Source organism: Ambystoma mexicanum, chromosome 3p, assembly GCF_040938575.1.
Source record: "Ambystoma mexicanum isolate Mex_15411 chromosome 3p, UKY_AmexF1_1, whole genome shotgun sequence".
Lineage (NCBI taxonomy): Eukaryota > Metazoa > Chordata > Amphibia > Caudata > Ambystomatidae > Ambystoma > Ambystoma mexicanum.
In genome coordinates this window covers 1,251,771,597-1,251,796,059 of record NC_090925.1, presented here as the reverse complement: position 1 = coordinate 1,251,796,059, position 24,463 = coordinate 1,251,771,597, and the positions used below count along the sequence as shown (strand labels likewise).

General features: G+C 45.5%; 1 protein-coding gene across 2 annotated transcripts in view; it reads left to right on the top strand.

Moving 5' to 3' along the window:
• LOC138581414 (cytochrome P450 2D15-like) overlaps positions 1–24,463 on the top strand; it is a 703,698-nt gene that overhangs the window by 162,420 nt on the left and 516,815 nt on the right. The gene's annotated exons all lie outside the window — the stretch shown is intronic.

Here is a 24,463-nt window from a genome sequence, read left to right as displayed (position 1 = left end):
CTCGAGACCTTCAGTGGTGGGCCTGCCGGGAGAACATTATGAAAGGAGAACAGTTTTGGCAACCATGGCCGGAGATAACAGTAGTCACGGATGCCTCACTCACGGGGTGGGAAGCCCATGCCAATGACTTGACCATCAGCGGTCGTTGGTCTCCATCGGAGTCCAGACTACATATCAACCTGTTGGAGCTGAGAGCAATCAGACTAGCGCTGAAAGCTTTTCTGCCATCAGTACAGGGGAAAAATGTGCTGATAATGATGGACAACACAGTGGCCATGCACTACCTCAACTAAAGAGGAGGCGTGGGATCACTGCCACTGTGCAGAGAGGCAATGCAGCACTGGTTTTGGGCAATTCAAGAAGGAATCTCTCTATCGGCAGTTCACCTAGCCAGAGAGAAGAACTTAACGGCGGACGCTCTGAGCAGGCAGAGCACAGTCTCCCACGAGTGGGAGCTAGCTCAGGAAGTCCTTCAAGAGATCTTCGCCCTTTGGGGAACAGCTCAAGTGGATTTGTTCGCCACCAGTATCAACAGGAAGTGCGATCAGTTCTGTTCAAGGGAATTTCCCCCGAGAGGAGTTCTAGGGGACGCGTTCGTAGTAGAATGGGATTTTCCACTTCTGTACGCGTTTCCTCCAGTCCCTGTCATTCCTCAAATGATCAGGAGGTCGAGAAGATTCCGGAAAACTATGATCCTAATTGCCCCGGATTGGGCCAGGAGAACGTGGTAACCGGACCTTCTGGACATGCCTATCTGCCCTCCGATTCGTCTTCCGCAAAGAGAGGAGGTCAGGTTCTCCATCCAGACATCAGAACCCTCAACCTTCACGCTTGGTTTCTGAAAGGTTGAGATACAAGGATTGGGATCTCCCGGATGACGTCATGGAGGCGTTGCTTTCAACTAGAAGGCCCGCAACAAAGACTTTATACCGCTGCCGTTGGAACACATTTTGCAGCTGGTGTACAGAAAAGAATATTGAACCGTTTTCATGCAGTACACCAATGGTATTATTTTTTTTGCTATATTTGGCAAATTCTGGTCTTCAAGTTGGCACAATCAAGGGTTACCTCGCAGCGTTGTCAATCTTCAAGCGCACTGCGGCGGAGCCTTCATATTTCAAATTACCCCTGGTAATCCAATTTCTGAAAGGGTTAACTAATGTTTATCCCCCAAAGCCTTGCCAAGTTCCATTGTGGGACCTAAATCTAGTCTTAAATTTTCTGATGGGTACTCCCTTTGAACCATCCATTCTTGTTCATTAAGATTTCTCACTCTTAAAACAGTTTTCCTAGTGGCTCTAACATCTGCCAGAAGAGTGAGCGAATTACAAGTTCTATCTTGCAAACCTCCTCATACAATCTTTCATAAAGACAAGGTTGTCTTACAAGTGAAGCCTAATCTTCTCCCAAAGGTGGTCTCTGAATTCCACATTACTCAGAAAATAACTTTACCTTCATTCTATCCTCCTCCCCACCCAAGGAAAGAGGAAGAGAGGTTACATAGGCTGGATCCAAGGCGTGCCTTGAGTTTTTATATCAACAGACTTGCTAGGATAAGGCAAGCAGACCAACTGTTTGTAGGTTATGCAGGACACAAATTAGGATTGCCAATCACGAAACAGACCATTTCAAGATGGATTATTTTAACCATTCTAGAATGCTACAAATTGGCAGGGAAAGAACCCCCTCAACATCTTAGGGCTCATTCAACCAGGGGTATCTCAGCCTCTTCGGCTCTCCAAAGAGGGGTTCCGATTCGGGACATATGTGCGGCTGCCACATGGTCGTCCGCACATACCTTTACAAAATTTTACAGCCTGGATTCCTCCTCTAGCCAGGAGACAAGATTTGGAAAAGCTGTGTTACATTCTGTACATTCTTAAAGGTATATATTCCAATTTTACTCCCACCGCCTCTTTTACACCACTGCTATGGGAGTCTATCAAAGATAAGGAATACGTTGGAGGACACAATCCCTTCGAAGAACAAGTTACTTCTTACCTTGTAACGTTCTTTCGATGGGATGTTCCTCCGACGTATTCCTTATCGCCCCTCCCATCCATCCCCGCAGTAAAACTTCCCTTGTAGTTGCAGCTTACAACTTGTTCAACTAATGCGATCGTAGGAAGGACATCAGCAATTAGAAATATCATTAAACTAAGGATTCACCATCTATACATGGAGCCTGCATGACTGTGACTCCAACATCAAGCTAAGGTGGCCGCCACATAATCCGGGGATGAGCCTCGGTCTCACTGCGGACATCACCATGGCCATGGTGTAAACATAAAACCGGAAGTGAGGCATCCAACCGGTTTGCTGTTTGGATGCCTCGCGTTCCGCTATGAAGAAGTGACACCAAGTCACTGTAAGTACAGGACATAATATGCATAGGCCCTATGTTGCACCCTAGTATGCCGTCTTGATCGGCGTTGCACTAAGGGGACCTTTAGTCCCCTTAGATGCAGCTTGAACACTCTATGTACTGCTGCTCCAGTTAAAAGTGCAAATTGCATCAACGAATTAAGCGCTTTAGGATTCATCTTTGGCAGTGTCTAGTTAAGGCACTAAGTTAGGTTTGTTCTTGATTTTTTAGATATGCAGAAAAAGAAAGCGCAGTGAGACCTGGAGGTTGATGCAATTAACGCATTTGCAAATATACATGTTTACAATATATGAACAATACAGGAAGATATATTTTAAGATTTATTATCTTTTTATTGTAGATCCCAATATTTTGATGGCATACACAATTCAAATACCCCATCAGTTTAGCCTTGGAATAAGGATATATTAAAATATCTGAAACGTGTCAGCAATGGTTTTTGTTGTGAAATAGCCACTGATGTAGAAATTGGTCAAAATTACAGAATCGCTGGAGTTTGTATTATGTATTCTGTACTTTGAATTGTGTACTGTGTATTTTGAGTTGACAGTGATATTGGTGAGATTTGTATGAAAATTGGGTAATTTTGAATTGTAGGTTCATGTTTATCCTGCCTCTTACATGAATCTGGTAATGAGAAATATTGAAAAAAGCAAACATTAAATATGCAGTGTGAAGAATGTAATTATTGTATGTTGCTTTAATGGAGGGAAATCAAAGTAAGTTTCATTTTTAGGGGTAAGTACCCCATTCAGAGTGCACAAGGATTACCTGTTGGTAACATTGGGTTTTTGGGTGGATAAATTGCAAGCTACTAGCCAGCCATAAAAAGTCACTCAACACCTACATTTAATACATTCAGACTGCACACCATTTCTTACTCGCCAAAAGTCAATTATCACTAGCCACTGGATACTTCTATCTTCATTTTCTTCTGCTCAAAACCATGTAAACTCTCTTCCTATCCATATTGTCTCTTTCCCTGACAGACCCTCTTTTCGCTAACCTACTCTTTATTCACAAAACCTCCAACTCTAACTTTCATCACACTTGCCCTTCTCGCATCTACCCGCAGCGCCTCTCTGCTTTGCAGACTCTGCATTAGTATGCTTCTACATTTCACTCTCTTTCTGTTGCTCTTTGGAATGCCCAATCTGAATGTAATGAGACTTCCTTTACCTCTGACTTCCTTCTTCCCCATTCTCACACTCTTGACCTCCTTACCCTTATAGAAACCTGAGTTTTTCCCTCAGACTATGCAGCACTTGCTGCCCTTCACAAATCTGCCTACACCTTCACCCACTCTCCCCACCCAACTGGTAGGGGTGGTGATGTAGGACTGTTCGCATCTTCCAAACTTCCTTTCAAATGGATTGTTTCCTCCCACATATTCCTTATCTTTGTTATTTCCATATCCCGCTTGCTGCTTTGGACATTTTTGACAGTAGAGGGTGCTGCGCGTCGATGACTGTCTAGTCAATGTCCCTTGAAGGCCTCCGTCTCGATGTTGACGTCAGTGTTATAAATAGTCGTGCGCAGCGTCCGTTGCTCAGTTCTGTTTTTCCGCGCTTCATGAGCTTCGGGACCGTGACGCTCGGTTCAGTGAAGAGAGCAAATTCTTTGAGTTTTTGTCAAGAAAACCTTTGATTCCTCGATATGAGACGGCCTCATCGTCTGCTCCATCTATGCCCCGATCTGGCTTAAAAAAATGCTGAGATTATGGGTCAAAGATGTCCTTGACAGACCCCCACAGGGTCTGCCTATGGTGCCTCGGGGCAGAACATCCCTGTTCGAAGTGCGAAGAGTGCCTATCGATGACGGCAAAAGCCTTAAGGGCGCACAGAGGGAATCTGGAGAGAGGTAGGTCTAAAAAATCCATTACCCCGACCAAATTTACCTCACACAAGTCGAGACCGTCGTCTCCTCGACGTAAGAAACACTCCAGATCTTGATCTCGGAGCAGATCGCATCACTCATCCGCTTTGAAGCACAGTAAAAAAAGGTGTCATAGATTGCCTTCAATATCATCCTCCAGTTCACCGGAGAGAGTAACATGCCCAACCAAAAACAGTTCCCCGTCTCAGTGGGAGGAATTTCATTAAAAAATTATGAAGGTGTTGGAGAATGCGGCCTTGTCCCCCTTACAGACACCTAGAGGCGATACCCCAGGAGAAAAACCTGGTAGGCATTAAAGCAGTGAGTCGTTGACCTCGGCAAAACATACTCCTCCAGAGCGTGAGAAACTCTTGAGTCGAGTCAAAGCCTCTTAAAAGCACAAGGCGTCGACACTGTCGACTCACATGCTGATGCCCAACACTGCGTCATCAACGCCTTTGGCGCCTACGTTGAAGGAGAGGTCTTCCAAGCCTCGAACTTCGACTGCTTCAACGCCAATCACTCCGATTCCTTAAACGACTTCGTCAAAAACGTCGAAGCCATTGTCGATTCTATGGACGACCTCCAGGCCAATCACAAATCCATCGAGGCCAATGACTTCTACATTGACAGTGACAAGTTTAGCTCCACCTGTAGTGACTGCTATTGCCCCTTCCTCATTGGAAAAGAGCTACACACCTCTACCATGCTCTGATTATTTCAAATTGTTATCCTCAATTTATGAAGAGGTAGAGTATTCCGATGCAGAAAGACCCTTTGGTCTAGATTGTGTTAGACCTCACATTCCAGAAGAACTGATCCCAGAAGAGGTCAGATTGAAAGACCCGTAGGATTCCTTGCAGGAGGCAAGCGGAAGAGATACCTCCCCAGAAATAGATTTTAGTAAGCCTGTACCAGGGGACCATGCTGAGAGTAACTACAGGTCACTTATGAACAGGGTCATGGAATATATGGGGTGATCTAGGCGTACACCTGTATATGAGCAATATGACCTCACGGCCATACTTGATAGAGGACCAAAAGAAGATCCTATCATTCCCTTTCACAAGGCCTTACAGGAAAAAGTGTCCACCAATTGGGAAACGCCAGAGGTGATTCCTGCAGTCAGTAAGAAACTGTCAGCAAAATATAGAGCTTCAGCTGCAGACCCTCCATACGTATCTAAGCAACCAACCCCGGAAAGCTTGGTTGTTCAAGCTGCAACTTCAGCGGGAAGACAAACTGCATATCCCACAATCCCGCAGGATCGTGATGATAAAAAGGTTGACGTCAGGGCCAAGCAAGTTTTCTCGCCATGCAGCATGGTGCTAAAGTCTGCAAACGCCACATGCACGCCGTCAAGATTCAGCCACACCCTTTGGGAGTGTGCTTCAATGGCGGCTGACCATCTCCCGGAAGGGGAGGAACGAGACGGTTTCCTGAATCTTATCAAGGACGGGAAGGATGCGATGTGAGAATTCCTCCAAACCGGTCTCGACTCTTTAGACAGCATCAGCAGAGCCATGGCGGCTAGCACCACAATCTGCAGATTTGCGTGGTTGTGGAAATCTGGATTTGCTCCTGATGTACAATCCAGACTTCTGAACATGCCTTTTGACGGCACTCATCTATTTGGTAAAAAAGCTGATGACAGTTTGGAGAAGTTGCAAACTTCCAAGGCGGCGGGCAATTCCCTTTGAGCTGCGATTAGACAAACTCCAAACCGCCACACAGGTACGCCCTGGAGGGGTAAGTCCTTTCGCTTTTACTGCGCATTCGGAAAAGGCAGAGGACAGCCAGCTCAAAGGGGCCAGGGACGATTCACCTGTGGTGGACGGGGCAAAGGTACTAAGTCCACATCTACAGGTTATGCTTTACTCTCAGCATCTGCTTCAGCTGCCCCAAAACCTCTCTTAGGTCTTACATCACAAAACATCAGTAGTAGACAGGTTAACCCAACATCTGACAGAATGGCAGGCTACTACATCAGATGCTTGGGCACTGGAAACAGTTGCCCAAGGTTGCTGCCTGCCTTTCCTACACACCTCAGAGTCATCCACCGGGGAGCAACTCTTTGATGTTTCCAGACCCGCTCCTTATGCAGGAGATTTTGGACCTCCTACTGAAAGGTGCTATAGAACCAGTACCTGCGGCGGAGAGGAACAAGGGTTGCTACTCCCCATATTTTCTAATTCCGAAAGGACGGAGGAATGAGACCCATCTTGGACTTGCAAGAATTGAACAAGTTCCTCAAGAAAGACAAGTTGAAGATGTTTACACTTTCTCAGATCCTTCTGGCCCTCCAACTCCAGGATTGGTTGGTAGCTCTGGACGTGCAGGATGCTTACTTTCATGTGCCAATACAACCGAAGCACAGAGTACCTGAGGTTCGCCATTGGCAGCTCTCACTATCAATTGCGGGTTCTGCCATTTGGTCTAACCTCTGCCCTAGGGTTTTCACCAAGCTAATTGCGGTTGTGGCAGCAAGTCTCGGGAGAGGGGGGATTCACGTCTACCCCTACCTGGATGATTGGTTAATCAGAGCGAGTTCCACGGAACAAGCTCGGGATCATCTAGACATTGTTTGCCACTCCCTCCACAGGCTGGGCTTCTCCCTCAACGTCAAGAAGTCCCATATGATACCATCACAAAGAGTCCAGTTTATTGGAGCAATCCTGGACACATCCCTGGGAAAAGTCTCGCCACCAGAGATGGGGGTTCAAGACATTCTACAGATGGTGACGAAGTTCCAAAATGCTCAATATCTTCCTGCCTTTGACTTTCTGAGGTTGCTCAGCCTGATGGCATCCTGCATCTTTTTGGTACCTCAGGCTGCCTGAGAATAAGATCTCTCCAGTGGGCTTTCAGGACTCAGTGGTCACAGTTCTCCAGAAATATGTCAGAACTCCTTCAGATAGCGAACAGAGTTGCTCTGGACCTTCAAAGGTGGGCTTCTCGAGAAAACATCTTGAAGGCAGAACCTTTTTGGCAACCATGGCCAGAGATAACAGTAGTGACGGACGCCTCACGCACGGGCTGGGGAGCCCATACTAATGATTTGACCATCAGCTGTCGTTGGTCTCCATTGGAGTCCAAACTACACATCAACCTTTTAGAGCTGAGGCCAATCAGACTAGCGCTGAAGACCTTTCGGCCCTCTGTACAGGGAAAGAATGTCCTGATAATGACAGACAACACATTGGCCATTTACTACCTTAACAAAAGAGGTATAGGGTCACTACCACTGTGCAGAGAGGCAATGCAGCTCTGGTTTTAGGCAATAAAAGAAGGAATCTCTGTCGGCAATTCACCTAGGCGGAGAGATGAACACGGTGGTGGACCCTCTGAGCAGGCATAGTGCAGTATCCCACAAGTGGGAACTAGCTCAGGAAGTCCTTCAAGAGACCTTCGCCCTTTGGGGAACCCCTCAAGTAGATCTGTTTGCAACGAATACCATAGGAAGTGAGAGCTGTACTGTTCCAGGGAATTTTCCCCGAGAGGAGCTCTAGGGGATGCGTTTGTGGTGGCCTCGGAATATCCACTCCTTTACGCATTTCCTCCAGTCCCTGTCATTCCTCATGTAATAAGAAGGTTGAGAAGGTTCAGGAAAACCATGATCCTAATTCTCCTGGATTGGGCCAGGAGAACGTGGTACCCAGACATTCTAGACATGTCCATCTGTCCTCCGATTCGTCTTCCACAAAGAGAGGATATTTTTTCTCAAGAGGAGGGTCAGGTTCTCCATCTGGATATCAGGACTCTCAGCCTTCACGCATGGTTTCTGAAAGGCTGAGGTACAAAGATTGGGACCTCCCTGACGACGTAATGGAGGTGTTGCTTTCGGCCAGAAGGCCAGCGACCAAATCCCTATACCGCTGCAGTTGGACCAAGTTCTTCAGCTTGTGTAGAGATAAAAATGTTGACCCTTTTTCATCCAGTGCACCAATGGTGTTATCTTTCCTTCTACACCTAGCCAATTTAGGACTCCAGATCGGCACCATTAAGGGTTACCTAGCAGCGCTGTCCATTTTCAAACGCACTGCTGAAGAACCTTCATACTTCAAAATGTCCTTGGTTATTCCATTTTTTAAGGGGTTGACCAATGTTTACCCCCCAACTCCTTTTCAAGTCCCTCTGTGGGACCTACATTTGGTCTTAACATTTGAGATTCCTTACCTTCAAAACTGTCTTTCTGGTGGCAATAACTTCTGCCCGACGGGTGAGAGAGTTACAGGCTTTATCCTGCAAACCTCATCATACTGTCTTTCAAAAAGATAAAGTTTTTCTGCAAGTGAAGCCTAATTTCCTCCCAAAGGTTGTGTCAGAGTTTCATATTACTCAAAAGATAACCTTGCCTTCATTTTACCCTCCTCCTCATCCGGGGAAAGAGAAAGAAAGGCTGCACAGACTTGACCCAAAGCGTGCTTTGAGTTTCTATATTAGCAGACTGGCACAGTTGAGACAAACTGACCAAATATTTGTAGGATACGCAGGTCACAAGCTAGGCCTAGCCATCACCAAGCAAAAAATCTCAAGGTGGATCATTCTAACTATTATAGAATGTTACAAATTGGCAGGTAGAGACCCTCCAGACCATCTGAGGGCTCCTTCAACCAGGGGTATCGCAGCTTTGTCGGCTCTCCAAAGGGGAGTTCCAGTAAAAAACATTTGTGCAGCTGCCACATGGTCATCTACACACACCTTTACAAGATTCTATATCTTGGATTCCTCCACCAGCAAGGAAACTCATTTTGGAAAGGCAGTATTGCATTCTGTGCATACTTAAAAAAATACAAATAATAATACTCCCTCCTCCTTTATACTTTACTGCTTTGGGAGTCTATCAAAGATAAGGAATATGTGGGAGGACACAACCCATTCGAAGAACAAGTTACTTACCAACTGTAATGTTCTTTTGACTGGATGTTCCTCCCACGTATTCCTTATCGCCTCTGCCATCCTTCACTGCAGTAAAACTTCCTTTGTAATTGCAGTCTGTGCTCCCTCAAGGGTAGTAGCCGTCTCATCCTGTACAATACCTAACTCTTCAAAATGGAACTGAGCAACGGACGCTGCGTGCGACTATTTATACCACCGATGACGTCGACATCTAGACAGAGGCCTTCGATGGACATTGACTTGAGTCATTGACGCGCAGCGCCCTCTGCTGATAACATTTGCTGAAGCAGCAAGCTGGATATGGAAATATCAAAGATAAGGAATACGTGGGAGGAACATCCAGTCAAAAGAACGTTACAGTTGGTAAGTAACTTGTTCATCTCTCCTTCTCCCCTACATCCCGCTAGTCCTCGCTCTTTCGAATATACTATCTCCACAATCACTGCTCCCTATGGCATTCATATTGTATCTCCCTATCAGCCAGCTTGTCAATTTATTGACTACCTCTCCCAACAAATTGACTCCCTTCCTCCCCATCATCACCTCATTGTCAGTGGTGACTTTAACCTCCCCTCTCTTTCCACTTCTCTATCCACTGACTATAGCGCTCTTCTCCTTAACCGCTGGTTCTCTGTCCACTCTCTGCCCACCCATTGAAATGGTAACTCCCTTGATCTTCTTCTCATCTCCTATCAGGAATCGAATTCCCACTTGGTCTCTCTGGCGCAAATGGAAAAAAAAACTGTGGTTTGTCCTGATGTGAGAAATCCAAGATGGTGCAGGATTTATCCCATACACTGTATGGTTGTTAGCACTGTGGTCGATTCCAAGATGACGCTCTTTGCTTCTCACACGTTTTCCGCAGTACATGTTCCCATAGATCAGATATAGGCAGCCGAGACAATAAGCTTGGCGCGTTGCTTCTTCTTTGAGGCACTGCCGCTGTTTTCTTCTGTTTCTCTCCTGCTACTGTTCGTCCTGGCTCTTACCTCTCTTCACAGCTTTCCCTTCTATTATCCCTGCTAATACGCTCTCCTGCTTATTCTCTGCTACCTCTTGGTTCGACTACTCCGATGCTACTGTCTCGTTCTCTGGTCGATTTGTTGAGTGTTCGGCCATCCTTCTGCCTGGGAACCTTCACAGTTATTCCTGCCACCTCTTGGGCATATTACTTTTCCCATTATGGCATCTGCTTCACCTTTATCCCTGGCAAAGAGAATGTATTGGGTGATGGTTTCTCCAGACAGGTGGATGTGAATAAGCTACACTTTAAAACTGAAAGATTGTTCCCTAAGGAATCCTTCCACTTTTTTGTAGCAGAGTTTTTCCACATGGTTCAAAGTGAGAACAAAAAGGCACTTAACCAAGAGGACATTCAAGGGTATAAACTTCAGCAAGAAGGGGACCTCTTGTTTCGTGGGCATCGGTTGTTCATTCCAACTTCTAAATTAAGACAAGAAGTACTTCAGATGTGTCATGATTCTGTTTCTGGGAGTCATATAGGGATCCGCTCTACTTTGGATCTCATCATCCGTCTTTTTTGGTGGCCTAAAGTTTCGCATGATGCGCATGATTATGCGTTTGCGTGAATAGTCTTGTTAGAGGCCAAAACATCTAGACAACACCGCTTTGGTCATTTAGTTCAACCGTCATTACCAATCTCAAACAATTTTATTGTTGACTTACCACCTATTTCAGATCATACTACCATTATGGTGACAGTTGACTCACATATCTTCTGTTGCTGACATGACCAGACTATTTTTTGTCTACATGGTCTCTGCAAAGCAATAATTTTGGATCGAGGTGTGCAATATTCTTCAAAATATTTAAGCTTATTTGCAAGACCATAGGGATTCGTCGCACTCTCAGTTCAGGATTTTACCCCCAATACAACAGGCAAACTGAAAGATTAAACCAGTCCTTGGAGCAGTACTTGCACAGCTTCATTTCAGCTTTACAGGACAACTGGAAAGATCTGCTTCTGTTGGCAGAATTTGCTTACAACAATGCAGTGCATACTGCACTAGGTATGAGTCCTTTCAAATGTTTATATGGCTTTAATCCCTTGAGTTTTCCTACAGCCCCTCCATCTCCAGGTAACATACCATCAGTGGAAGCACTGGTGTCAAGCATTCAAGCTGGTCACGCTGCAGCCCTAGAGACCCTTGGGAACTCACGTGCTCAGATAAGAAGTATGCAGATTTAAAACAAAGGAACCGTTTTTTAAAGCAGGTGATTTAGACTAGCTGGCTCATCGGTTTTTGCCCAAACTGTTGGTACCCTCTTAACTGTCTCCATGTTTTTTGGACCTTTGAAAGTGTTGTCTTCACTGGGGTCCGTGGCCTATTGCCTTCAGCTGTCTGCTTCTTGGACGAGGATATATCCTGTATTTCATGTGTCCCAATTGAAGCCTCACATGAAGAATCGTTTTCTGAGAGATAAGAAAGGTAACCCTCCTCCTGTGGACACTGACTCGGGCCTTGAATATGAAGTTGCTGGGATATGTGATTGATTCACAGTATATTCGAGGCCGTTTACAATAACTTTTGGACTGAAAAGGCTATGGACCCTCTGATCGCATTTGGGAGCCATCATCTTCCCTGCATGCCCCTGCTTTGCTGAATTGATTCCACAGGACTCATCCTTGAAAACCAGGTACACTTCCCCAAGGGGTTATACTGTCAGGAATCGAGTTCCCACTTAGTCTCTCTGGTGCAAATGGAAACAGATTGTGGTTTCCCCTGATGTGAGGATTTCAAGATGGTGCAGGATTCATCCCATAAACTGTATGGTTGTTAGCACTCCAGTCGATTCCAAGATGTGTGCTCTCTGCTTCTCACACGTTTTCTGCAGTATGTGTTCCCATGGATCAGATGTAAGCAGCAGCAGAGACCGTAAGCTCGGCACGTCGCTTCTTCTTGAGGCACTTGCACTGTTTTCTTCCGTGTTTCTCTCCTGCTCCTGTTCGTCCTGGCTCTTACCTCTCTTCGCAGCTCTCCCTCATCTCATCCCTGCTGCTCTGCTAGCCTGCTTATCCTCCGGTACCTCTTGGTTCCACTACTCCTTCGCTACCGTTTTGTTTTCTTGTTGATTTGCTGAGTTCCAATCAACCTTCTGCTTGGAGCCTTAACAGGTACTCCGGCCACCTTGTCGACTTTTATCTGGCTGTGCTGAAACATCAAAGGGTTTTCCTAGATTTATACGATTCCCCATCATCCTCGATACAGTTTGCTAATAAAGTTAGTGCTCGCTATACTTGATCATTCCATTCTTTGCCTCAATGTCCACTCCTACTTCCACCCCACTCTATCCATCTACCACTTCCATTACCAAGCGCAAGTTTCCGTCCTCCAAATTCCCTATCTATCTCTGTAACCTACACCATAATTCACCATTCCATCCACTGATAAATCCATCACTAACTTACCCTGTCTGGCCCTGTCAGAGCAACTTAGACACAAGAGTGCTTCCTTGTCCCCCAGTTTGCAGGATCCCGACATGAGGTAAGCCCTGCTGGGCATTACTGCAAGAATCCCTGACATATTCTCCCCTTTCACCTTTCTTTCTCCCCCTCTAATACCCCTGTCATAGTTTTCTTTATCTTCCCCTGTCTCTCCTAAACTCTCCTCTCTTCTACTACTCACTTTACTCCCTAGCCTTTCTCCCTCTTCCTTCCTTCCCCACCCCCTCCTCTCTTCTTCATCATAATCATGCAAATTATTCTACATACTGTTTTTTCTGGTTTGATTCATGTATATTATTATTGCTTCCACTGTTCATGTTCGATGTATTCTTGTTGTTAAACTGTAAAGCGCCTTGGATTATGACACTATATAAAAATAATAAATACAAATAATAAATACAAATCCCAAAACCCCTCCGATAATGGCCACCGGGTCACAGAATAGAAGAACCATAAGTAAGAGCATGTGCAGGTCCGCCCTCGCTGAATCCTGATACACTGCATGTATCCCATAATCAACTTCCTGCAGGGATCCAGCAGGCGATGCGAGCCCCCTCTAAAGGCCCACGCTTAAGACCATTGATGGATTACCCTTTGGATGGCCGTCTGAAACGACTTCCTACTAGGTACTTGAGTTTGGGCTCATTTTATGCCCCCTTAAAACTTATTGTGCAACATTTTCTGCCACCCCATGATTGAATCCCTCCCTCCATTGCGCTACCATCCTCCTCTCAAGGCTCCGATACTTCTGTGCTCCAGCCCTCTTCCTACGATCGACCTTTGTCCTCATTACAGTCCTGCCCACTATCAAAATCCCATCACAATGAGCTGCACTATGCAGATTGCAGAAAATGCAGTTGCTCTGCGTACTCGCGCATATCACTGCCTATCTTTGTATCGCTCCGACCTCCACATACTGTAGACTACTCTACACATCGCCTCCGCCATACCTCAGAGGCTTATCTAGGCGTTGCACGGCTCATATGACTTTCGTCTCGCACCATCATCCCTTTACCGAGTCCCGCGCTGTACTCGCCTGCCTCGCGGACACCCCCACTCCAAAAACCTCCTTGGTTACATTTCTCAGCCATGCGCTGGTAGTCAAGGACTATTGCCTCCGAGGTGGGAGTATTTTACTCCCTATTTTTAAACTTTGAGAGTAAACGTGATTTCAAGAGAGTGAAAATGACTTTTCTCCTTTGCAAGAGAGTAAAATGTATGTGACATCCAGCTGACGTGTATAAAAACTGTATGGAAATCATTTTTTATTTTTTTATTTTACTTGTTATAATTTACAAATTTTTTTTTACAAGAAAAGAAAAAGAGAATATGGTACAGTTCTCTACTCCAGTTGTCTCATCACTTCGTCTGTCTGGTAGCATCAGTGGTTTCAAGTAGCACGTTGCCAGGTCTTTTCCTTTTTCTGGTCATCTTCCCCAAATGAGTCCACCTTGTATTCAGAGTTTCAAATTCATGAAAAAGTGGGAGACCGCTATTACGTAGCTGATGTTATCTCCCTCTATTAAGCGATTCCACCAGTCCTCCTCGTTGCACGTCCTTGACTCCTTGAATAAGTGACCCAAGTGTGCCATTCTCAGCCTTGTTAAAGCGCTACACACTAAAAGTAGGTGGCGCAGCGTCTCTGGTTGAGTCTTGATTTTGCAGAATCTGCAACTGTTGTCGGATGTTAATTTTCTGATCGCTTTGATCTCATTTGTAGGCAAGAGATTCATTCGCACTCTTAGGAAGGTCTCACGTACCGTTTTGCTTGGAAATTTTTTTAAGTAATTCGGTAGGTCATTTAAGCCTCTCGTTGTTGGTGGCAAGTGGCTTATCAGTTTGCTTCTTAGGTCCAAGGATGTTGTCTGCATCCAGTCGTGTTCCTGTAGTTTTCGTTTTACTTTATTCGGGTTTAGGATGAGTTCTTCCTCAGAGCTGTTTATTTCCACCAGTTTTTTTCTATGTTCTGTCTTCCAGCACATCAGAATTTTACTTTCCTGTGCTTCTATTTCCGTGTGGATAAAAGACATTACATTCAGGCGGGTACTAGTCAGGGATTTCCTGTATAGCATTAGTGAGTTTCTCGCAACCGTCGATTCCAGTGATTGCAGACACAGTTCCTGGCGTATGGTCTTGGCCGGTGTAGATTGCGGTAGGTTCAGCGTTTGTTTCCAGAACACGCCTTCCAAGCGTTTCCAGAAATCTGAAGGTATCATCAGTAGTGCGTCTGCACCGTAGGTCAAGGACGGGACCACCTTCCCTTTGTAAAATTGGATCAGTGGAATTGCTGTAAATCGGCCAAATCTTCTGTCGATTATTTTTGCTTGACGTGCCAATTTTTTTGCCTTCTCTAGGAGGTGCAATTGCATAGGGTGTTCTTGTTTGCTGTTGCTAAGGATTACCCCCAGGTATTTAAATTGTACCACTTGTTCTATTTTCTCCCCTTCCAGGGACCAGCTAAAGTTCTCTGTGCGGGTAGTTTGGTTCTCCATGATCATCACTTTGGTTTTGGCCCTGTTGATCTCCAAGTTGTTCTTCTCTATATATAGTGCCAAAGCGTTTAGTTGACGCTGTAGACCAATCGGTGTGTAGTCCATTAAAATAAGGTCATCCGCGTAGAGTAATCTTGGGATCTTTACCTTTCCTACTGTGGGTGGGAAAGACCGTATCTCCTGTCCGCTTTCTTCGATATCCCAGAGATAGGAGTTGAACAGTGTTGGTGCAAGAGGGCATCCTTGCTTTACACCTCTCGCTGTAGGGATAGACTCAGTTAACATTCCTTCTTGATTTAAACGCACTCTTATAGAGGTGTTCTGGTGCAATGCTTTAATGGGCCCCAAGATGTTTTCTGGGCAGTTTCTCGCTGTTAATTTTCCCCAAAGTCTTTCACGGTTTACCTGATCGAAAGCCTGGACCAGGTCAATAAAAGCAAGATAGATCTTTTGGCCTCTTTCTTGTGTCTTGCTTTTTAGGGTGGTTAATAGGAGAATGTTTGGTGCCGTTCCCCCATCTTTCACAAACCCTGATTGTAGGGGGTCCTCAAGCCCTGATTCTCTAGACCATTTTTGGAAGTTTTCTAACACCAGTGAGCCAAACACCTTCCCAACAACGTCTAGCAATGCAATTGGTCGGTAGTTCTTGGGTTGGTCTCTTGGCCCCGACTTGTAAATTGGGACAATTGTTGCTGTGGTCCATGACGCAGGTATCGATCTTGTTTCGTTGCATTTTTTCAGTACCTCGTGTATAAAGCTTGACCATTCTGCAGCATGGTCCTTCAAGTCTGCGTTGGTGATACCGTCGGGCCCCGGGGCTCTTGAGTTGTTCAGTCTGACAAGTTTTCTTCTTATGTCCTCCTGATCCCATACATTTTCCCAGTTTGAGTTTGACGTTTCTTGGTTGTCATGCATAAAACCATGTACATTGTTGGAATGGTCGACGTAGCTCTTTTTCCGGAATACTTTCATGAAGTGGGTTGACCATGCTTCTTCTCCCACATAATTATTTATCAGGTCTTTTTGCATATCTGACGTATTCCTGATTAGGTTCCAGAAATCTCTGGTTCTCCTACTGCATATAATCTTCAGCATGCCTGCTGCGTCGGCTTGGTTCATGGTTTCTCTGTGTTGTCTCAGCCAATTTTTGTAGACCCTTGTTGCTGTTTTCATTTCCTTGACTAGTTCAGCAGTAGGTGATTTCTTGACTTGTTGCTTTAGTTTCCTCATTTTTTTCCTTTCTTCCACAATTCCTTTGTCAAATACGTGTCGGTGGATATTTGATTCATCATTTTGCCGAAACTTTCTTTTGACTTCATATACTTTTAACAAAGGTCGATAGTCAATGTTGTTATTCGTGGTTACTTGGTTGTTTACTTTACTGGTGTTTTTGTATGTGTCTGTTAGCTCCACAACTGATTTAGCCGACAGTCTTAGTTTTGTACCACTACCGTCAGCCTCGATTTTTGCTTCCATGATTGGTTTTGTTTTTTTTGTACATGCCCATTTTATTTTTAATAGGTTGTGATCGCTATTGGTCGTTCTCACGACCTCGTACTCTGTTATAATTTTGAGGAGCTCATCCGAAGCAAAGATATGATCTAGGTTTGCTGCAGAGTTATCTCTCTCCCATGTCGGTATTCTCTTGTTATCTGTGTGTACTGATGTTTGTACACTCTGCAGACCCCAGGCAGTCATTGCCTTAATCCAAAGATGCCCACGTACCATATTCAATGGCAACTTCTTACAGATCCCGTATTTCGAGTTGGGTTTTGGGCAGATCGCGTTGAGGTCGCCACATAGGATGACAAATTTCGGTGTCCATTCCAGGTGTATTCTTTCTAGGATGTTATCCGCCATTTCCAAGTAGTCCTCGTTTTTAATCACTGCAGGATTCCAGTATGTGTTCAACACAATTATAACTTCGTCCTTTGCAGTGTATTTACTGTTTACTGACAGCTGGTTCGACCAGTTCAGTACAGATCCCTGGAAATGGCTGTTTGAGATAACCGATTCGACGTGGTGAAGTCCCGATCCAGATCTGATGGCGGTCAATAGGCCCGAGGAAGGGCGCCCTTTGTTTGAACGATCCGCGGGGGCTAGGTATGTTTCATAGCCCTCCAAAAATGGCTTCTTAGTTAGCCACGTTTCCTGCAGACAGATGACGTCGAACTCTCCCAAGTTGACGTCACTCTCTGCCAGGAGGTGGCTAAATCCCTGAGTATTCCAACTTGCCATGACGATGTTAGCCTCCTCCAGGGGCCTCACGACGACAGTCCCAGGTCCTGCCTTGGTGTCCTTCCGTGCCTTGCATGGCTAGCTTCTTTTTCCTGGTGCTTTCGCAGTGGCCGTCTTAAAGTTCCGATCTTGTCCGCTTCCAGGGTTGATACTTGCTGCTGGTTCGTCGTTGACTGTTTCGCTAACTTCTTGAGCAAATGTAATTTTTATCCTCCGTAGGGGACCTTTTGGATATCGGTCGTTGTTCACAGCATCGTGATCAGTACTTGCGTCTACATTCGTGCTGTTTGATTTTACTCTTTGATCGTATCTGTCCTGGGTGCATGTCTGCTTCTCTCTCTTTGTTCCTTCCTTACTCTGTGTCCACTCTTTGGTTGACCCAAAAGTAGTCTCATCCCGATTGTTAAGTGGGTCTTTTTGGTTTAATCTCAGGTTTGTATTTTGTGACTGTTGTGGTTTCGCGCCAGTTGTTCGGCAGTCCAATAAGTCGTACCCCAGCATTTGAAAACTCTCTTGTTCTGAGGACAGCATTTGTCTAATTACCGGTGAGGGAATATGTAAGTAAACACGGTCTTTTTTGCCCGTGGTACTAAACTCCACGATCTTGATATCTTCAGTGTTGATCTGCCTTAGTTTTGGAATGCAGTTAAGTAGGGCCATGATGTTTTTCCGATTCAGGATCAGGTTGTCTCTGTTCTCTCCTACCCGTTCCAGTTTGAAAGATCTTTCACTGCCAAGCTTTTTACTGTACGGGGTATGGGTATCTCGTTCTCTGGCTTGAACTTGATTTCTGTCAGTCTTTGTGTTACACTCCTTAATTTGGTCCCCTATGGGTCTCCTCATTTCCTCCTTGTTGCTTTGGGTTCCTGGTCGCAGCTTTTCCTCTGTATTACGTTTGATATCTCCTTTGATATAAGGGACTGCAGGTTTCAGAGTGGTTGTTATTGCAGCTATCCTGGTGTTCCTTTTGAAGTCTTTCTCTGAGTTCGCCAGTTCCAGAGGATGTTGATTTGAAAGTTTTCTGCCGTATGCCTTAGCTACTTTTTCCCGTCTTTCTGCCAGAGTAAGGAAAGGGCTCAGGTTTTGAGCATCTTCGTTTGCTTCGAGTCTGCAGTCCTTTCTCAGGACGTTCGTTTCTTGTCTCTCTGATAGAGGTTCTGGTTCCGAGTTTACAACCGAGTATACCGACAGATCTAATAAATCGATGCTTTCTACAGACTCGTCTATGGTCTGATAGTTCATTGTTGGATTGTCGGTCGAGCACATTTCTTCTATGTTTGGTGGTTCCGTGACCTGGAAAACCACCACTCTGTTTTTTTGTTCTTTGTTTTCCATAACTTTTGTTTTCTGAATATCACTTTGGTTCTTTTCTGATGCTACCTTGGAAGGTTGTAGGTCATCAGTTGTAACATTTTCCACTCGCTTGTTCGGCAAACTTTTTCTCTTTGAGAAAAGCGGGTATAGTTTCGTGGTCTTCCCTCGATTATCGAGTTCTTTTTGATCCCTGAGTCCGGGATTGTTTAGTCTGTGGGGTTTACTTTGTGGCTCTGTTTCCGGTCTCTCCCCAATCTCCTCTATTGTGAGTGAATCGACTTCTGCAAACGTGGTTACACAACCATTTGATTGATGCTTTTTGGGTAAAAGCGGGGCAGCATGCCTCTGTTCTTTGGGTGCTTTTTCAGGCTGCAATATTTCCAGGGTTTCCTTGACTTCCTCTAAGGGTTTTGGTTTTGCTACTTCGTTCTGTTGTTCCCTCGGTAGCTGCACATCATCTGTCACAATTATAACTGGGGCTGCATTTGTAGGTGTCTTTGTTTGTCCAGCCTGCGTGTTTTGCCCTAGTATCGTCTCATTCTCCACTATCGAGGCCGGATTGTCCGTGTTTCTTGTGGCGTCACTTTGTGATTTATTAACTGACGTGGGTCTCCCGTTTCTTGTTTCTAATGCTGTAATGTATCCTTCGATAAATGTCATTTTTGTATAAAGCATTGCTACAAGAGTTGTCTGGTCCTTTAATGCCTCATGAATGGATTCATACAGTTTGCAGTATGGTGTCAAGGCAATAGTTATTGCCGACATTACTGTCAAAATGTCGACTTGTTTTGTGGACGCTTCTTTCTCGTTGTTCGAGTCCAGGGTTGAAGATCTCCTCTTCCTCGATGGAGTTTCTGGTTGGGTAATATACACAGTATTCGACCCCTGTTCTGTGTTGTTTTTGTGTTTCTCAGCGTCACTGATCCCGTTCCATGGGACTCCCGATGGTTGCTTCCTTTGATCCACGCCAGTCCTTGGCGTTTCCTTCAAGCTGGGCCTCGAATTTATTTCTCTTAGTGGGAGGTCTTTGTCAAATGTCGTTGTGTGGGGAGTTTCTTGTCTAGGAGTTGATTCAAGGCTCTTGCCTATATTTACCATAATGTTTTCTCTTTGGGTCAGAAGACTTCCATTTGTCGTGTGGTTTTTGTTTGACCCCGGACCATCTGTCCGATGCCTCGTCCGGTCTTCGTATGGTTCATTGATTGTGACCCATTTAGATTTTTGGTTCCCTTCCAGTTGTAGTTCGGGGTCTTTGAAATATCTAATTCCTGTTTTTAAGAACGGACTGGAAGGGTACTTTTTAGTTCCTGGCCATACATACTCCCCCCTTAATGGGGTTTCGTTTATGGCCGTACTAGTCCCATCCAGTAAGTCCGCGTCAGACATTTCATCCAGCATCGTTAGGTCTTTCCGCGTCGTTAGGTCTTTCCTTAGCGTGTTTTGGGGGGGTCTTGTCGCTAGATTTAAAGCTGTAGTCTTTGCTCTCCCTCTCGGGATGGTTTTGCGAGTTGCTCTCCTGTTGCTTAACTTTGAGGATTCAAAGAAGGACGTTCCTTTAGCTGTTCTTCTTATACTGCCTTTTCTTGCAGAATTTTCCTTAAAGTATTTTCCTTTAGGGTTTGGTGTCGTTGGTTTATCCTCTAGAAGTGGGGAGTTTTTGCTTTGTTCTGTTTGTTCAAGTTCGTCTCCGTTACAATCTCCCAGACCATCTTCTTTGTCTGTGCTTGTATCCTTTCCATCGATAAGCTTTAGTGCTTGCTTTAGTGCTTGTACGGCCCCTGACGCCATTTGATTTTCTGTTCCAAGTTCTTCCCTTGGACTTGTTAGGTCAGGTCCTGGCATTTGATGATGGATCTGAATAGTAGTGTTTGACACGTTGTTTGGGTTCACTATTGCTGTGTCAACACCTGCTATTCTCTTAGGCGTCGCCGCGCCCAGGGTCTGCACCGCCACCTCCGCGGGCCGGCCCGGACAGAGCGACTCCTGGGCCACGCCCCCCCCGACTCCCGGCGATGACGGGCCCTGGAGCTCAGCACCCCCCGCCGCGCCAGGTGGCTCCGCTTCGCCAACTGTTTGGACTAGGCTCCTCTCTCCCCCTCCCGACGATATCCGCTGCTCCCGCGCCGGCTCCTGGAAAAAGGGTGGAGACGACTGTTCGTCTACGCCGGGGAGCACCGGATGACTTCCTCCCGCCCCGGCTGGGAGGTTGTCGATCTCCCCCGCTCCCGCGCCCCCGGCCCCTTCTTCAGACTCACCACCAAGTGTGGGAGACTCCGTGGTTCGGCGGGAGGATTGAATGGGTGTTTGTGGGTGTTTTGAGGTAATGTTTATGTTTTTACCGCCCATGAGGAAAGGGGAGGGGGCAGGAGAGGAGGAAAGAACTTGCTCATGAGCGTATTCCACGTTCTCCTTTTCTTCCACATTTGCTGTTGTGAGATTTTGAAATGGTTCAATTGTTTCAAATGTTTCTACAAGTGGTGGAGGGGCATGAGAGGTTATGTTATGGAACGTTGATTTAGGAAAGTGAAAGATGTTTTGTTGCGTACCTGGCTCCACCTGTGTGTTTGTGGATGGGTCTGACGGCGAGACTAGTCGTCGTTGGCGCAGTCTAGATAACTGCTTCAGCGGGCTTCTCTTGTCCAAACCGGAGTCCTCACGACCCGGTCGTTTGCTCCGCGTACTTCGCCCAGTATCCTCCATTTGGGTATAGGCAACCGGGCAGGCCGGCCCCGGACTGCACCAGACTGCTTCCACCTCAGCTTCCAACTCCGCGACCGCTCCGCGGTGTTTGGTGGTTTTTCAAGGGTGAACTCCTCCTTCAATAGCAATGGACAACAGACTGCTTAGCACAGGGGGGACTGCACCAGACTGCTTCCACCTCAGCTTCCAACTCCGCGACCGCTCCGCGGTGTTTGGTGGTTTTTCAAGGGTGAACTCCTCCTTCAATAGCAATGGACAACAGACTGCTTAGCACAGGGGGGACTGCACCAGACTGCTTCCACCTCAGCTTCCAACTCCGCGACCGCTCCGCGGTGTTTGGTGGTTTTTCAAGGGTGAACTCCTCCTTCAATAGCAATGGACAACAGACTGCTTAGCACAGGGGGGACTGCACCAGACTGCTTCCACCTCAGCTTCCAACTCCGCGACCGCTCCGCGGTGTTTGGTGGTTTTTCAAGGGTGAACTCCTCCTTCAATAGCAATGGACAACAGACTGCTTAGCACAGGGGGGACTGCACCAGACTGCTTCCACCTCAGCTTCCAACTCCGCGACCGCTCCGCGGTGTTTGGTGGTTTTTCAAGGGTGAACTCCTCCTTCAATAGCAATGGACAACAGACTGCTTAGCACACATGAAGCAGATTTCTGCATTGTGACAGAATACACCTTTCATTATTTGACCATTTGATCTCTCCTGTATATATTTCAATGTTGAAAACACAAAAACCGTGTCAATTACATAGTAAATCAAACATGAATAGTATTGTGGGTTTTGAGATTCAATAGCAGAATTGTCTTTTGATGTTTAATGCAAGTCCTCATTTCCTGGAGCTTTTACTACCTAATGGTATGCCAATGTTATGATACAACAGTGCAGAGACTCAAGTACTCCATGCTAAATTCTATACTTCATCTCATGGTCAAATATATAGAACTTTTGGCAAAGTGCTGTACATAGAACATATTTATCACAATTATCACCAAAGCGAAGTTGGTACTCCTTTATCGACCTCGAAAGGATGAAAGGCTGAGTTGGCCTTGCTGGAATTCGAACCTGCAGCCTACAGATCACAGCAATGAGCGCTCAACCGGGTGTGCTATCTTATTGGCTAACATCCCTCAGAGGTCGGTAAACTGAGTATCAACTGAGGTACAATAATCACAGTGCCTAGATGTTGGACAAACTATATATAAAGCAAGATTAAATAACTAGCTGGATTATCACAAGGACAGGTTTTCCTGAGTTTCTATTTCAATTACAAATGTAACTTTCATTTGTTTGCTTTTGAATAGCGCTTTCTCTTCCTGGAGAGGCAGTTTTAGATGTTTTAATTGTAGTCTTGAGGATTTGAGAGGCTATAACACTGATGATTGGTGTAATGACAATCACTCGCCCTTAAGCGAAGACTCTGCTGCCACTACCATTTATAGAAATGTACCTCATTGGTTGCAAGGCTGAATGGATGTAAACTAGACTGTGCATACTCATCATTTTACACAGTTTTTAAAATTAGAGTGTAAATTAAAAGTGTAAAAATGATCTGCCTCCGCAAGATTTTGCACACAGCACAGGAACTCTGAAAAATACAATTGTGCAATACTGGTCTGCTTTCCATGGAAATAAAGCATAATTTGTTACAAAAGATTGATCCTCAATTGCAACTAAGTTTTACATTTGATTAATTATACAATCCTAAAATGCTAGGAATGTAAATATGCACAGTGCTTCGGTTTGCTCCATGAGCATCTACACACAACACAGCAGAAGCTGAATGGAAAGAAACCATTCCTTTTATCACAGTGTGCAGTTTCTTTTTTTGAAAGGCTTCAGAGAAATACATTTCAGAGGCTTTTCTCCATGGCTTGCAATTACATCCATGCAGATAAAAATCAAAAGAAGCGTTCTGGTTTCTGTCATGTAACCTGACCTTTGCACTGCCCTCTGCTCTTTAAACGTAAATGTACACAGAAAAATAATAAAACTGTCTTATTTACAAGATTTTCATGCGTAAAAAGGCCTGGTACCTTATCTGGAGGCCTGATTGCGCCTCCCAGCGTCTACAGTACGTAGGCTGACCAACTCGTCCTCTTACCCAACCAAACTGGCAAGTGCGCGAATGTACTGCAATTCCCCGTCTACGCATGCATCACAGGTCCATCAAACAAAGACCTCTCTGAACATTGTCCTAAATACGGGCGTCCACCTAAACGACGCCATAAACTCCTCCACCAACCACACATCCATTGCCACAACTGTCCCTGTGATTGCTGATAATGCTTCATCTAGCAGCTGGTCCCCAGACTCAATGCCAATCATTAATGGACTAACAACACAATGCAGTCGAGTGCCTCTGACAGATGATCTCCTCAACACTGCTGCATCCTGAACACCTCGTCTCCACTACATGATTCTCATCCCAATGACCCTCCAATGAAAATCACCACATTGACCTCACAGATACTTTCTTGCTCGCCCCTCCCCTTATGCACCCCGCAACCTCATGGGATCCTCCTCTCCAATATCCTAAACATGTTCCACTGACACCCCATCTGCTCACCTGCAAGTCAACCTAGGTAGCTCCACTATTACTCCTATGACCTTGCAAATAAAAGGAGCTTTAGTGAATGTCTATCTGCCCACTCTCTTGAAACTGCTGAGCTCATCACAGTTAACAATTTCAACCTACTAGCTATCTCGGAATCATGGATCCACACTGCCTCAGGCCCTTCCCTTTCGCTGGCAATACCACCCGCCTACACCATCTATCGCAAAGACAGAGTGGACTCAAGGTGTGGTGGGGTCACCCTTATAGCTAGAGACTCTATCTCTCTGAGAATTCAGTAACACTGCATTCTCTACCTGTGAACTCCTGACCACTAAGCTCAATATCTCTCATACATCCATCATACAGGCCCTATTGTCTCTTTCAAAGAGGACATCCTTCATATTCTCTCCAATTCCAAACCTACATAAACAACTCTGCTCCTAAGTAACCTCAACCTTGGCTTGAATGACCAAGAGGACCCGAACCGTGCTTTCCTTAGTCAGCTCGCTAATGGAGCTTGGCTTTGCACGA